The 16,238-nt window shown below is 44.4% G+C and overlaps 1 long non-coding RNA gene across 1 annotated transcript; it reads left to right on the plus strand.

Moving 5' to 3' along the window:
- Positions 1–12,315: 12,315 nt before the first annotated feature.
- On the plus strand, positions 12,316–14,034 carry LOC119165897 (uncharacterized). The gene is made up of 2 exons (XR_005109067.2): positions 12,316–13,159; positions 13,662–14,034. It is a non-coding gene; the product is annotated as an uncharacterized LOC119165897 (long non-coding RNA).
- The last annotated feature ends 2,204 nt before the right edge of the window (positions 14,035–16,238 follow it).

The raw sequence follows: 16,238 nt of genomic DNA on the forward strand, positions 1-16,238 counted from the left end.
AAATCAACTTCAGCGCATGGCAACTAACCACAATTGACATTAACCCGACGTGACGGCTGTATAAAAGGAGTCCATTTGTAATGTTTATAAAGTTAGGTAGGTAGGACTACAACGAGTATTGACGTTTCACGAAGATTAGCGTTTATTTGAAAAGTAGTTCCGAGGCCTGGCGTAGCTTTGTGGTAAAATGCTACATTGCCACGCAGAATGCTTGGGTACGATTTCAGCTGGACCACTGACATTTATTATTTGCATTTGTTGGGTCGACGCTACCTATGTCGGGTACTTATTAACGCTCGCGCGTTAAAATAGCACACGTGCGTTCTCGTCGTTCCTGTGTAGATACTAAGTGTCAATTACGCGTGGCACATACCCGCATACAAGCAGCACATACCCACCCGTGGGTATGTGCGACTGTCCGGCGGAAAGTGTTAGACGACGTACGTGACGGGATTGTTGCATTATTCATGTCCCGACCAGTGCGTCATATTGGTCAAACCATCTTACCCTCATAATCTAATTTTGTTCATGCGAAGTTAGCGGGTGACCACGAGAACACCTAAACGTAAGCGGCTAGATAGATAATAGATGCGCTCAAAGTCGCTGAAGTTCGCTAAAAATTGCTTCGCACTTAAAATATGCTAAGTGGTACTTACAACGTTATAACAAGTAGGCATAGACTCCAGTATTGGAACATGTCTGTGCCGAAGTATGAGAATTGAAATTGGGACGTTTTCAGTTCACTAAATACATTGCGCTTTGCCGCCCAAGTTATAGTTCCATCTGCCAATGATCTAAATGATTTTGACGCAACTGCGCTTTCTTCAGTAGCAGACAATAAATGAATATGACTGTCATAAGCATTCACGTAACATCATCGTCAAATGAACAAAATAATACTGCCGCACACACAACATCTTCTGCAATAATGAGATATATCCGTTCACTGGCATCATATGTACAGGTTTGTTCTCAGCAGTGATCAGGGATGATGTAGCCCTATATCCTGATTTGCGTGAAATGCATGAGTTTTTTACCGCGACGCCACAAATTATAATGGGAGCTTTACGTGGGAGCACCGGTGATAGCAACGATTTCAACAGAAACGTCAGAAAGTCGAAATGAACTCTTTCTAAGGCGCGCTCACGGGCATGGCGCAAGCAGTGACGTAAGCAAGGGATAGCTCATGGGGCCTGTCCCCTACCCCTTAGAAATTTATCCCCATGCAGAAAGAAAAATGACCAACCCTCCCCCAACCCCGAAAAATATTTCAACCTATAAGCTTCTGGACCCATATGTAATACCTAAACAACCTTCGCCTCGATGATGTGACGACTGATCTCCCTAATCATGCCTAGCAACAGGTAATGAACTGCAAGAAAATTTAACCTATGAGGTGGCTATCTAAACTGCTATAGATCGGAGCGCAACCGTGCCGTTGCTACGATTCTGCACAAATACAGAATTTGACCGTAATAGGAATTTCTGCCCATAACCTCAACCTCACTTAACCTCAACACTTTAGGTCAAATAAAGATTCAAGATTAGTCCGAGAGAAACATGAAACTAAACAACGCGTTGAGTGACCATGTGCACGAGAAAAACACGCAACAGTGGCGGTTGTATTCTAGGTCAAGCGCCTTCCGGTATATGATGCGATACTCGATGCTGCACGCTACCACGGGGCTGTCAACTAAACCGTGGTTCCATAGGATCTGTCCGCTCTTGAGCACTGTATAGGCCTCACGCGTCCTTACTTCGCTGAGCCCTAATACATTGGGTTTAACACCATCTAACTCATGGGTTAGCATAGCTATAGACTAGCCTCACTATACAGCGTTCTAGCGTTGAAGGTAGCCAAGTTCAAGTTCAAATTCCAATGGCGGCCTGTCCGGACCCGGTGAGTCAAGCACCCTCCGCTGAACCACAGGTCTGACCGCCGCGTTGGACAGTTGCTTCGCAGCTGCCGGGTACTGAGGGCCAGGGGTTAATTGCTGTATTCGTGGAAGGTAGTGCACTGCGGATACTGCACTAGGGTGACAACTTTTGCTCTGGCGAGGAATGGTATCATCGGCTGCTGGTTGCCAGTGAGGCCACACCCCAAACCTCTTATTTTGTAAATGCAATGCATTTCTTGGTAAACTTCGGCGACTTGGAGCGCATCTATTTATCTATCTAGCCACCTACAACTTTTAGCTCTCCTGGCCATCTCAATAATGGTATCAAGACCACAATTGCTGTAGCATAGCATGACTGTATGCCGAGTGTATTTTACTAGTCATAACGTGAAAATGATGAAATATGTGTCATTTTTGTCATAATTTGCAATTCATGGTCTCGCTGCTCTTGCGGTGGTTTCGTTCATATGACATCTTGCAAAGTAGGTATCATTCACTTAAAAAAGAGCGCCAATAACGAGGGACAAGAGAAAGAAGGAGACAGACAGCGGCACTGAATTACAACAAGATTTATTTGCCAGAACCACACAATATATACTTAAGCAGTATCTAACAAAAAAGAGAAAAATACAAAACAAACAAAACAGAATCTACCTAACAACCACCTAGTCATCTCCACAACGCACCATGAACAACACGTGTGCTAACGTGCCGAAGGAAATCTATTTCTTTTAGTGATAGCGCAATCGAAGGCCTGCTGACACATGCACTGCCCAGCCTTTCTATTTCTGAAGCCTCATAAATTTCACGTATTATCTGGTCCCGATGACGCCTAATGACGGTACAGAGCTGAAAATCAGGGACAAAACCGCAGTCTCGGCGATAAATGCCGGTGAAGTAGGTATGGTATGACCTGACCGCATTGCGAACATATATGACAGACCTTAAAGTGGAAATCATGAAATGTATATCATAATTTTTACGGTATGACTAGTCATTACCACACGCTACGCTCTTAGTGCGCTCGTGGGCGTTACGCTAGCTTCACATATACCAAATTCTGTGTTACGTGACGTCAATGGATGACAAAGATACATGACGGGTGCCGACATGATAATAATGAAATGCGTGCCATATAAAATATGGTGGCATGCTACGCTCATATCGTGCTCGCGGCCCTTTCGCTGGCTTCACATATACCAAATTTGTCATTACGTGACGTGAATGGACGAGAAAAATAAATGACACGTCAAAGCATAATAATCATGATATGCGTGTCATGTAAAACATAACTACATACCAAGCTCATAGCGTCCACGCAGCCGTTTCGCTTGCTCCACATATACAAAAATTAGTAATACGTGATTTGAATGAATGAAAAAAGTAAATAATACGTGCAAACATGACAATCTTGAAAAGTGTGTCATGCAAAACATGACTACATGCTACGCTCATAGCGCGCTCATGGCCGTTTCGCCAGCTGCGCACATTCGAAATTTGGTGTCGCATGACTTGAATAGGCGACAAAGGTAAATGACACGTCTAAACTTGATGATCATGACATTCGTGTGATATAAAACATGACTACATGCTAGGCTCCTGGGGTGCTCGCGACCGTTTCGCTGGCTTCACATATCAGGTAACGTGATACTAAATTTCGTATCACAAGACGTGAATGGACGACGATGATAAATGACACATCCAAACATGATAATGATGTCATGGAAGTCATGCACGGCATAATATACACCCGCCTCATAACGTTGGGCTGATTTTAGAGTAACATATCAACCTTCCTCATTCGTGCTCTTATATACGGTTCCCACAGCACGTGGCATCTGGCAATTTTTAACGAGTTCTTCATCACGCCTTTTGTAAGGTATACAATTGGGAATTACCCAGCATCTACATTTATGCTGTTTTTTGTCAATTCATGCTACGCATTCGATTTTAACTTTAGCAACTTCAACAACTCACTAATTGCGGAATTCGAATGATTCAACGCCTTGTGGTCTCCCAAGCAATAATGAACGCCTTGCCGACGATGTTTCCACTGCATGACATTCTTACAACGCTCCAATTTCTAGCTTTTTTTTTAATAAGTGTGATAAACTCACTCGTTGAGGCAAAAGTGCTGCAGGCCCGTATGCTCAGATTCGGGTGCACGTCAAGAACATCAGGTGGTCGCAATTTCCGAAGCCCTTCACTACACAGTAAAAATTTTTACACCCAGAAGGGTGTAAAGGAGCTTGTCCCGTGGACGACACCCTAAGGGTGTTAATTCAGCACTTTCCAAAAAGGGTGCTTTACCATGCACCCTTAGAATAGGGTGTACATGTAAAAAAACTGTAGGGTGTTACAAAAACATCCTTAAGGAAGGGTGCCTTCGATGTCCATCACTTTTTTATCACCCTCTGAGGAGGGTGCGAGAAGGGTGCACAAGGGTGTTGAGTGCCCATTGCAGGGGTGGCAGTATTCTTTTAGACTGCACTAATACATATCAGCATGCACTGATTACACATTACTTGAAGAAAGTGGTCCTGATTATCGATGGTGCGCCACCTGTCGAGCTCCATTCATTGCGTGCGGGCAAAAATATAAACGCGTACAATCGTGTATGAACTTGTGCTGGATCTATATATACTTCACAGTATATGCATAATGTGCGTTGCAGAAAATGAAGCCTTGCTGCTCTTGCATATTGCGTTTATTTATTAGGCAAATAAAACATAAACTTTTTTTCTACCACACAACTTTTTCACCAGATATACGTTCACGTATACATACGTACACTACACATGCAACACCTCAAATGTTTATTATATTTTTTCAGTTTCACTTTATTGACAATTCTTTGCAACATACAATTACACTGATTTCAGTTTAGTATACTGCTTCAAGTACATGGAGACTACATATGAAATACACGCTAATATATCCCTATAATTCTTTCAAGTATCTACAATCCCAGTGGTTTCCAGTTTAATACTCATTCATGTACACAACCGGTTATTAGAATTGAAATACAGGCAAATATATACTTATGATTCTTTCAAATATATACAATCACCATGATTTCACTATATACGCCTTCATGTACACAATCGTTCCCAAGAAGTGATGCACACAAAAATATATATGGATAGTGTTTTCAAATGTGTACAATCACAGTGATTTATGCTTTGTATTCCTGAATGTATAACAATTGGTTATGAGAAATCATGTACATGCAAACATATACGGGTTTTCGTACATATAACTTTAGCGAATACTTAAGAAACCAATACAATGATCAGAAACACAATAAGCTAAAAACGAACACAAAACTGAGTCAGGACACACAAAAAAACAATAGAGGTAATGCATAATCATGGCTAATGACACAGCTGGGTCACTTTATGCCAAATGTCCCAGCCATTTTGGCAACCATCTCGAATGTATTCGAAAAACTCGTGCTGCATTGAAAATAGTGAACTTCTGGAATATTTAGGAGAGGAAAAATATTTGGTCACGTGGCTGCCTTCTGAACTTCCTGAAATGCCGTCTAGGTGTTGTATGTGAAAAATTTTATTTTAAAAGTACCGCTCCTTCTTTTCATACGAAACTCGGTCTACGTGTTACGTAACAAGAGCTTAATTTGGGACAGTTGGTTCATCGTGGTTGTGTGCTAGTCACAGCGCGACAACTTTAGGAAGAGACAGAAAGGACAGGAAAGAGCACCGACTGTCAACTAAATTTAATGAATGTGCCACGAGCACTTTTATACAGAGTACAAGAACCGTGTTCATGCGCGACGACACGTGTGAGCAATACAAAATAATCTTAACTGTGAAAAGAATACTCCCTCTCGGAAAGGATAAGTGAACGTGTAGTGATGCACTGATCATTGGTTTACCTGATAAAAAATACTTCTACAAATGTTAAATTCGCATTAGGCAAGCCTATTCTCGTGACGAATGGGGCAAGATTGACTATTCTTGTTGCTGTTTAGTACACACACTTTTGAAAGCTTGCAAGGGGTGGAAAACAACACGCTAATATCATATCTGCTGGCTATTTTTTTAATTGTGAGACACGTGATGTGGTATAACACGCAAAGGTTTTGGTCATTGTTTTTTGTTGCTCCTGTCTTCTTCAACTTTACTTTCTGCCGGAGGGTTTCGCAAACGGGTGTGGTGATTCTGTTGGGATACCCACCATCTTGTAGTCTTTTATTCTGGTTTTTAAGCCTGACCTCACCCCTGTGCTAACATGACTTCTGAAGGGTGGCCTGAATGCATGTGGTATCAATTCCTCTTTCTACTAATTTTGAATGCCCACTATCAAAAGGCAGAACGTTCTTAGCACTCCTGGGCTGATAGCACCAGCCAATACCCCAACAGCATCATCACACTTGTTTGCAAAACCCTCCTGCAGAAAGTAAAGTTAAAGGAAACAGGACCAAAAGAAAAAGAGAATGACCAATCACCTTTGCATGACACACGGTACTACGTACATAAGGTGTCTCACAATTTTAGGAAAAGAGCCAGCAGATATGACATTGTTGTTTTCCACCCCTTGCAAGCTTTCAAAAGTGCATGTACTTACAGCAACAGGAATAGTCAATCTTGCACCATTCGTCACTAGAATAGGTTTACTGAAAGCCAATCTAATGTGTATGAGATACCGCTAACACGTGGAAAAGTAAACATAGGACAAGCTGGGCAATACTTCAATGATCAAGCAAGACAGCATGCTTTAAATGTTAAAAAGGGCTATAGTAGTCTCATGGCCGGACACCATAAAGAATGTAATTGTAGTCCTAGGTTTCATAAAACACGGTTTTTGAAAAAAAAGCAAGCAATAAATGAGAGATTTTAGAACTTTATCAGGAAGGCCAAGGATGAATTCATCAGTACACCTTCACTTATCTTTTCCAAAAAAGAGTATTCTTTTCTCGGTTAAAATTATTTTGTCATGGTCACACATGTGTTGTTGCAGACGAGCCCTGGTCTTGTGCTCAGTATAAAAACGCTCGTAGCACCTTTAATAAAATTCAGTTGACAGCGCTCTTTCCTGTCCTTCTTGCGATAAGATTTTTATTACAGAAAGAATTTCATTTTGTTACAGTTTAGGTATAATGATGAGTTTTCATTGTATCACAACATGGAGCAATTTGCATCTCAATACGGACAAAAATCACGATTTTGTGAAATTTGTGATATTTTTTTGTATATTTCAGCAGCTTGAGAGGTATAAAGATATTTTTTCTTCAAAATAAACCTTCCGTGGAGTAAGTATTCACTGCTCAGATATTCATACAAAGTGCAATATTGCAATAAAAATACAAATATAACACATTTTGGCTTTATTCTTGGAAGCGAAAGTGGCAAAAAAATTGCACTATTATTATTGAGCTTCAAATACCTTACAGAAGCACATTTACTTAACACGTAGACCGAATTTGCTTTGGAAAAAATAAGCGGTAGCTTTAAAACAAAATTTTTCACAAACAGCACACAGAGGGCATTATGCCAGGAAGTTATAAGCCAGCCACATGAACAAAACTTTTTTTCTCGCTGAAATATTCTAGCAGTTCACTGTTTTCAACGCAGTAAGTCAGCACATTTTTTTTTCAAATACAATTCAGAAGGTCGCCAAAGTGGCTGGGACGTTTGGCATAGAATGGTCCAGCTATATTTAAGCAAAATAACTTACACAAATAACAATATTTGTTCATCTACCATGACCACACTAGAAAAAGTTGTTCAGGCACTGTGACACTAAAATTTTCAGCGTCGTACTGCCTGAACAACTTCTTTGACAAGCTCCAAACTCACGCCGAGAAAAAGCCGCTCAATCACGGTGGTTGTTAAAGGCCTTGCGGCCGTAGACAATGTTGAAAATAAAAAAAATCAACTCATCAGTGCTGTCACTCCTTCTTCATCATTACTGACACCGAAGATTTTTCGGTTATCCATGTGGAGCTTCAGGAAGTAGGCTTGCTCTAGGCTGGGGACGGGGTAGACTACGCAGGACGTCAGCGGCACCCTCTCATCCTGTAATTAGAGCAAATATGACTTCTCATAAAAGGATGTTCGTGCTGTTCTGGCAGCACCATATATAAAGAATGTGTAGTGTGTATCCTTCGAAATGGCGTGTAATTGACATTACACTGAACTCGAAGAATACAACCCATACATTACAATAATTTCGTATGATAAAGATAAGAGTTTTCCAGCACACAGCAAATTCCCGAAATGAGGTGAAGTGTAAGGCTACAGCTCAAAAATGGCACTTACGAGAGCCTGAACTCACCTAAGAATCAAATTCCTTCTAGGGTAGTGAGCCAGTGTGAAAAACAATTCTTAAAGTACAACGTTCAGAACATGTAGCATTAATTAAAACGCACAAGAAACTTACCTCTTCATGTACAAACAGTGAAGACATCTCTGCCTTCTCTTTCACATGAGAACAAATGATTTTGGGCGTGGCTCTAGCGAAGAGGTCTGCAAAAAAAAGTAAAAGATTTAGTGACTTTAATCCCGCCTCTAACAAACTGAGGAATTGTTACAGGTCACCAATCAGTGCAATTCTGACTGCCTCTATAAGGGCATCAAAAATGAACATTTTTCTCGTTCTTTCTACCCTCACAAGACGCTCCGTCAATGGAATCTAATCCAAATTTGACGCTGTGCTTCCTATTTGCCTGCTTTCTAGACGTAGCGCTGCGAACATGTGTTTTGTGCACCGAATCTAGCACAGAAATTCGTCATCTATCTTTCAATCATCCTAATTCATTGTAATTTGATAAAAGATGTGATAGCTCGTCCAGTTTTTAAAGAGTTGCGCGCCTGCAATAGGCACTGCCTAGCACGTATGAAAGTATTTCTTTAAAAAATTTTTTCAAAGCTTGCTTCCAGAAAAAGCGTCTGGCATATTTCGACAACTAAGCCCATCCTCTGATGGCAATCAGGGGCACGCTATTAGCGATTTTAGACCACGGGATTTACAAACGTAACCCGTGCCTAAATACTCAGTTAAACACAATCAAGCAAGTAGGAGCGCTCGAACGACACCAACGCGCGCGGACGCCGTCTACGTTGCAGCAGCCATGGCTTATGCTAGGGCTACCACACATAGCTCCCACAGTCACGTATACTCTCTCGATTCTGTTATAACGCCGAACGTTATCGCAGATGAAGGCAAAGCACGAAAACAGCAGACAGAAACGAGGGAAAACAACGCACGGCGATGGCCACAACAACGCGCCTTTGGAAGTCTGCTAGATCTTTCCCTGTTGCTGGTGACACTTGTCCTAAATAGCTTAAAAGACCGAGGCGCACGTGCTGGGAGAATCGCGGCATATCAGCACCTCCAACTATACCGTCTTTAAGCAAAAAAAAGAACAAGCCATTTCCTATAGTGCGCCTCTGTACATAATTTTTTTTCTTTTTCTTTCTTTTTTTACGCTTACACCTACAAAAGCACGTTGCACATTTGAGTATTAATAGAAATGTTATTACGATGTAGCCCAAAGCACATCTTAAAACAATATTAATTACTTTGTGCAGTGTAGAGACAATGTGCGATCAGCAACTAATCCCACCCTAGTTAAGTGATCACATCACTCACTGTATGAGTGATGCAGGCACTTACACAACATCGCGCATAGCAGTGTGAACTCGGTAAGTCACATGTTTAATCGGGCATCTGCAACAGGCCCGGAAACGCATGCTGTTGTAAATGGCTGGCAGCCTACTTCGGCAGAGCTGCTGCAGGCGCCCAGCTAGCGCTGTATGATTACTACCTACGAAAACAGTACACTCATCGTTAACAGGCCCACGTTGTCCGTGTCCGCCACTCCATGAATATTCCTTAATCCGAGCGTCACTTCGAACACGGTGTCATTCGTGACCACCATATGCGCCTGTTCGCTAGAACACACACAGCGACCAAGACCCCAGACCAACCCAACGCATTTGAAAGACGATGAGACAGAGAGAGCAACGTTAAGAGAGAGAAGGAGGAGGCACTGGCGGCGGCGCCGCAGCTGTCGACGCAGGTGTTCGGTGACGCAACTATTCGCTTATATACGCCGCCGTTGTGGGAGCAACGCTGGCCGGGGTGAGCGGGGGGGGGAGGAGCGGGAAACCCGCCTAGACGGCGCCGAAAGGCAAGCGCTATGGCGCATACGCGGACGGCCGTTCGACACGGAATGACTCCTTGTGAACGGCAACTCTCCTTCCAGCCAGTCGCACAGCGACGCAGGTTATTTACCAGTCTCGGGTTCTTTGAGTATTTTGACGGAATGCGATTGCAGTGGGCGAAAAATAGTGAAGCAAAACTTGCGGAAAACAAAGTGCACCATGAAATGGCCAGAAACAATAATTATTTCGTCCTCGGTGGCATTAGCGGGAGAGCATCCCTACACCTTTTTCCAGGGGAATTTCTTTTCGCATTGTCTGTGTCTGGCAATTCCGCGTATGGTGCCGCTAACACTGAATGCGTAGTCGAAGCTGGAACAAATTAATCCACAGTCACGGATGTTTAGAAGGCTTGTCACGCACCACAAAACGTGCCGAGGTTGTTATAACAAACTTTTTGCTGACCACATGATCAGCACATAATTTCATATGGTTGCCCAATGAGCTAGCTAAGCACCTGTAGCAAAGGCAGGGCACGTTCTTGTTAAACGTTGTTAATACAAACGATGGTTGTGCATAAGTGCAGTGACAGCTTTGCGTGTGAATTGGTCGTAACCCACGTTTTCGAGCGTAGAAGGGCCTCAGCGGACCTAATCAGCTACCACAGCAAGTTCGTAAGCAATGATGAGGTACGAAAATGTGCAGCTGTTTTCCATGTACTGAATAGTCCGTGTACAGTGCGTTGACCACCGCCATTTCTTAAGCCACCTCCCATATAGACTCCCAGTCTGAACAGGTGTGGGACCTTAAACACTAAGAAGCAGTGCCCCCTTCCGCACACACACACGAAATTTGAGGGCGCACGGGCTGATACACACGCATACTTATTCACAGGCGCACACACATACACGTATACACACATACGGCAACACACACACGCGACCGTAAACGCACGCATGCATGAGCGTACACATGTGCACAGGCACGCTTAACACAAGCACATACACGCGCACGCACACATGCACGGGTGTACACACAATCGCGCTTACACGCTAACACATGCGCAGGCTCACGCACACACACCCATACTCGGTCGAACATTGTGTTCCTGTATATAATCCACAGCAAACATGTAGCTTATAACCAACGCTAAGGTGAGCTTTCGTAACGTGGATTGCAGTTTTGCCATTATAGATGAAACGCGATTTGCTTCGCACCTTCACACATTCTAAGTCTAGGCCGTCATTTAACGCAAGGTCCACATATTCGTGCAGTAGCTACGCTGCTCGGCCGCCAATCCGAAGGTCGCGGGTTCGATGCTGGCCATGGTAGTCGAATTCAGATGGAGGCGAAAAGGTAGAAGCCTGTGCACTGTGCGATATCAGCGCCCATTAAAGAACAACAAAAGGTCAAAATCTCTAGAGCTTTCCACTACGACGACCCTCATAATCATATCGAGGTTTTTGAGACGTAAAACCCCAAATATTATAATTATGTGTTCTTCATATGCTGCATATTCCATCTGATGAATCGTCACCTACACCCTTCTCAGGTACAAAAGCACCCTTAGAGCCTATTTTAGGGTGCTATCGAGGCAAGCACTCAAACAAATGGGTGCTTTTTTTTCAATCGATCATTTATGGGTGTTGCAAAGGGTGCTTTCTCGTAAAAGCACCCTTTTTACACCTTTTTGGGTGTAAAAATTTTTACTGTGTAGGCATCTTTCACAGTGATTGGATGGTTTGGGGATTTTACACCCCACATATTATTAAATCAATGAACTGATGCAACTTCGTGGTAGAATCCATGCTGATAATGCAGAACTACTAGAGCTTTATTCAAACTCGTAAACAACAATTTCTTGTAGTTGCTTATCTAAATGCATCTCAAATTTTCTGTCATATGCGTTATCAGTTTCTCATTGAAAATCAAAGCCGCCATCGACATTTGTGATCAAAATCTGCGAAGCGTTTTCATACGGCGTTTTTTGTAATTACATCGCGTTTTTGACACCCGAGGCTGCAGACACCCGCACGAGTTTGATATTCAATGTTTCAGTCAGGAAACTGGCAACCGCATCAGTAGCTGTAACGAGAGGGCGAAACTAAGCGATCTTGTTTAAACAAGACGCCTCGTGCTACAGTCGCCCCAACTTTTGAAAAACCCAGCTATATCAACACGTTTCAGCACTTATCTTCAAGGGTATCAGCTGCCGCGGTCATTTGCACCAATTCGTCACGATACATCGACGATTTAAGTGCAGGCTCTTTCAATTAAACGAGAACATCTGTGACAGATGGAGTGCAATACGGTCGGCATAGTAGCTCAATTTAGCAGTTTAGGTTGCTAAAGTCCCTGGTGTTTTAAGCATAGCGTCAGCTTAGCCGAGGAGCTGCTCCTGTGAGTTGTGGAATTTCTGAAACACAGTTTTCATAATATGGTGATGGCATCTGTCGACTTGGACAGGCTGTGCTCCCACCTCTCCAGCATGCAAGCTGATAAGCTACATACCCTGCAGGACGACGATTCTCTAACCATTCCGCTGATTAGGGGAATGACCGTACCAACGGCTGTTGCCAGTATCCGTTCGCATATTGCCGCTATGTCGGACATGAAGGATCGCCTGTGCTGCATAAACGAGATTTATTTGTCTCTCATGGAAAAAGGCGTCATCGCACCCTGGCTTTTTGTTCGGATTTGCGACACTCGGGGTGCACCTGAGGACACCCCCATGGCCCGCTATTTCCAGAATGTTAAGTCGAACATGGATTTCATTTATTCGATGGATGTAACCGAAGAACGTACTCACATATGCGCGATGCTTGGGGAAAGCAGCACGCCGAATGTGGGGCTTGACGTCTACTGTTTCTGCTTCTGGCCACCGGTGCAGGGCGTTGCAGTCTTCAAACCACAGTATGGATTCTCCAGGCGGCAACAGGACGTTCTTCGTGAGATGCTCGGCAATGGACGTGAGTTCTGTGGATTTGGCCCCTACCAAGACCTAAATTCGGCGCACAGTGCTGGCGTGTTTGTTTCCTCGTGTTCAAGCTCAGAGTAGGGCGTCGGGTAGTGATGATTCCCAATCATTTAAACTATTAAACAGCTTGAGCGCCGACCCACCTGCTGTATGGCACGGTAAGTAAAATATTACTGCGATATATGCGATACGTTTTGTGCAGTGTTTTAGCAGTAAGCTTATATAAGCGCCGCAGTACGTTGATACCTATTTGTTCGCTGGACTTTCTTCTTTATAAGTACGGTGGCAGCCTACCAAACGTTTGCTGCTTTTAGTGGCAGTACAGTAAAATCAATACCGGTTTACTATGGCGTAGAAAATACACTGTTCCTAGGCGAAATACAAGTGCAGAAATTGTTACCTTCACTGCCCTCAGCTCATCAACAACTTGTGTGAACTCGCTGAAAACATGGCTACCCGCTAATTAGCGACAATATGTGGCAGTGCCTAAATGCGATTGTGGTTGCCATTCAGTACTATGTTTTCGAAATGCATCGCTTAAGCATCCCAACTAAAGAAGCAGCCGCAAAACATTCTGAAATGAGGTCCTTTCATGTTGTTTTCACTTTAGTATTCAACTTGGTATTAAACATTACTTCTTGCATTTTTTTTACATTCCAGGTTGAAGACGAAGTCACATGATGGATTTGAAGATACTGTAATGACCAATCAACTTACCCTTCTGCACGAGACAGCTTTGCGAAGAACGTTGCTCGCATACGCCCTTAAGTAAAAAAAATAAGCTAGCAGAGTATAGTGCATTTCGCGTGTAAATGTCTTGCAACCTATGTACTGCCATCTGTAACAGTGCTGGATGATTGTGTGACGTGGCCTAAAAATGCAGCCCCAACTTTCGCAATGTGCGCGCCGTTGGCGCCATTCTGTTTTAGCTAATATGGAATGTTTTGCATATTGCATCTTTTGTCAAGATCACTTAGGTGCGTTTGAGATGTTTCAATAAAAAAGCCGAATAAAGCAGCGTTTGCTCATGTTATTGAGTAGTATACACTCACTGATATTGAAATGTTCTTAACCATTGCAATTATGGCAGTTTATTATCTTAAAACATAGCGATCTGCTTACTTTTTACTCTAACTGAACATATTCTAATCAGCTACGCGAGAGGAAACCAACTGGAGGGACGCTTGAGCTTCCACTTCAAACGCGATATCGTAATCGATGTTCGTGCGGATTCCCAGGCTTGCTTCGTTTGTCCATTCCTTTATCAACCATGCCGTTGGGAAAGGAATGACTTCGCGTATAAGCTTGGCTGTTCAAGGCTGTCTCAGAATGTTCATTGCAAGTACAGTTGCGTAGTAAACACTACGCCAAAATGCATCGTTTGGTGAATCGGCGAAGAGGGGCGCTCTGCATATCCGTCAAGCCGTGCTCAGCTTTACGTGCGCTACGTAGGCATTCTTGGTAAGGATCGAAAGCGTAAACACAGGCAGCGTAATGAATGTGAGACATTAGAGAGTAATAGCTAAGTAGACAAGTGGGGTGAGCGTAGGGGCGAGGGGAGCTCAAGACAAAATGATTAATATACGAGCGAATGCTGTGCTCCTTTCCGCAGAGACGGCGGAGTATACAGCGGAGTGAACTGCGGCGCCACCTGCTGAACACGGTTGAAGCTACTGCCGGTGGAGCAGATGCTCTGTCTTGAGAACGCTCGCACGCTAGTCCACTGCGCATGCTCGGCTAAGAGGACGAAATGACCGGGCGAGTGGCTCACTCCTTAAAAAAAATCACTGACTCGCTCAGCGTGCCGCACATGCGCAGTTCGCGTTCCGCTCGTTCGCTGTGCCCGCTGAGCCGCTCCAGGTATATCTCTTAATTGTCGTAATTAGCGTACAGTATGTAACGCAAAGGTCGTAAATAGGGAGTTTCAGAATACAGTTTGCAAGCGCTGCGGGTGTTGCGGGCGCCATATGAGTCTTAGAATAGCGTTTGCCGTACTGCGATCCGCAACGCATGATCACAGCGACACCGTAGTCTCGAAACCAGGGCTTGCGGGAGTTACGAAGCGCGCCTCCAACGACGTTACGAAGGGCGCCACGAATCTCACCGCTGCAACCACTGTTTCGAAAGACGGCGACGCCAACACGGTCCCGAAGGCGCCACTGCTTCGAACTGCGCCGGGAAGGTCACCAGCCGTTTGGTAGCGTAGGGTTCTCAGCTCGCGACTGCCTCTGCGCAGAGCTCATAGACGAGCGGACGAGACGACGGTGAGTTAAAGAAGGTTTATGTACAGCATATATACAGAGGCGTTACAAATTCGGCACTGGGGCCGACAGCTAGAGACCCGAAGAGCCGAGCTCTCCTCTCTAACACATAGGTTTGCTGCTAACACATAGCTCAACTCTCTATCACATAGCTCTCTACTCTGACACACAGCTCAACTCTCTATCACATAGCTCTCTTCTCTGACACACATGTCTGCTAACACATAGCTCAACTCCTAACACATAGCTCAACTGCTCGCGACGCGCCGCAGGGCTTCTTTTATATGCACCGGGTGGATTCTTTGAGTAACCAAATGTCCAACCAGAAGCGCCGCTGGTCGTGAGGTCAGACTCCTCCAATGGGGTCGCCGTTGGGCCGCGTTATTCTTTCTCATCGAATCTGGAGAGGCTGCGCTGCAGGTGGCTGCACCCAAGGACGAGTGACGTCGCCATGCAATGCGTCAGACCCGCCAGACAGGAAGGCGCCGGTTGCTTGCTCGACGGGCTCGGTGGCTGAGGTGACTCACTGTGCGTGCGCGGCAGAGAGGCACCGCCGCGTGTTGACGCCGTTGAGTTGTTCGCGTCAGGCGGGCTCGCGGGCTGGCCTTGACACAGATTTCCTTTTTCGGAGGCATGGACGTTCGCTGCGGACTTGCAGGCATAACACGGGACACATGCCGGCACGACCAAATGTACTCCTGACCTGCCCAGCAGGCGGTGGTCTACGGAGCTGCCTGCGCCGGCTCGGATTCCGAACTTCGCCGCCAAGGGAGCGCTCGAGTTACCCCAGCTGAGCGCCGGTGAATGCATGGGTTGCCGCCGGTTAGAGAAAAGTTTCATCACGCATTGAGTAAATGTGGCGGCTATCTTGAATCATTTTATTTCATATGACTTTGAGAATCTTCTTTTGCATTTTATAGATGTTTCAGTGCATTATTTCTCAAATATAATCGCATATCAGGTACAAACACATGTA

The sequence above is a fragment of the Rhipicephalus microplus genome, chromosome 8 (genome assembly GCF_043290135.1).
Source record: "Rhipicephalus microplus isolate Deutch F79 chromosome 8, USDA_Rmic, whole genome shotgun sequence".
In the NCBI taxonomy this organism is placed as follows: Eukaryota; Metazoa; Arthropoda; class Arachnida; order Ixodida; family Ixodidae; genus Rhipicephalus; species Rhipicephalus microplus.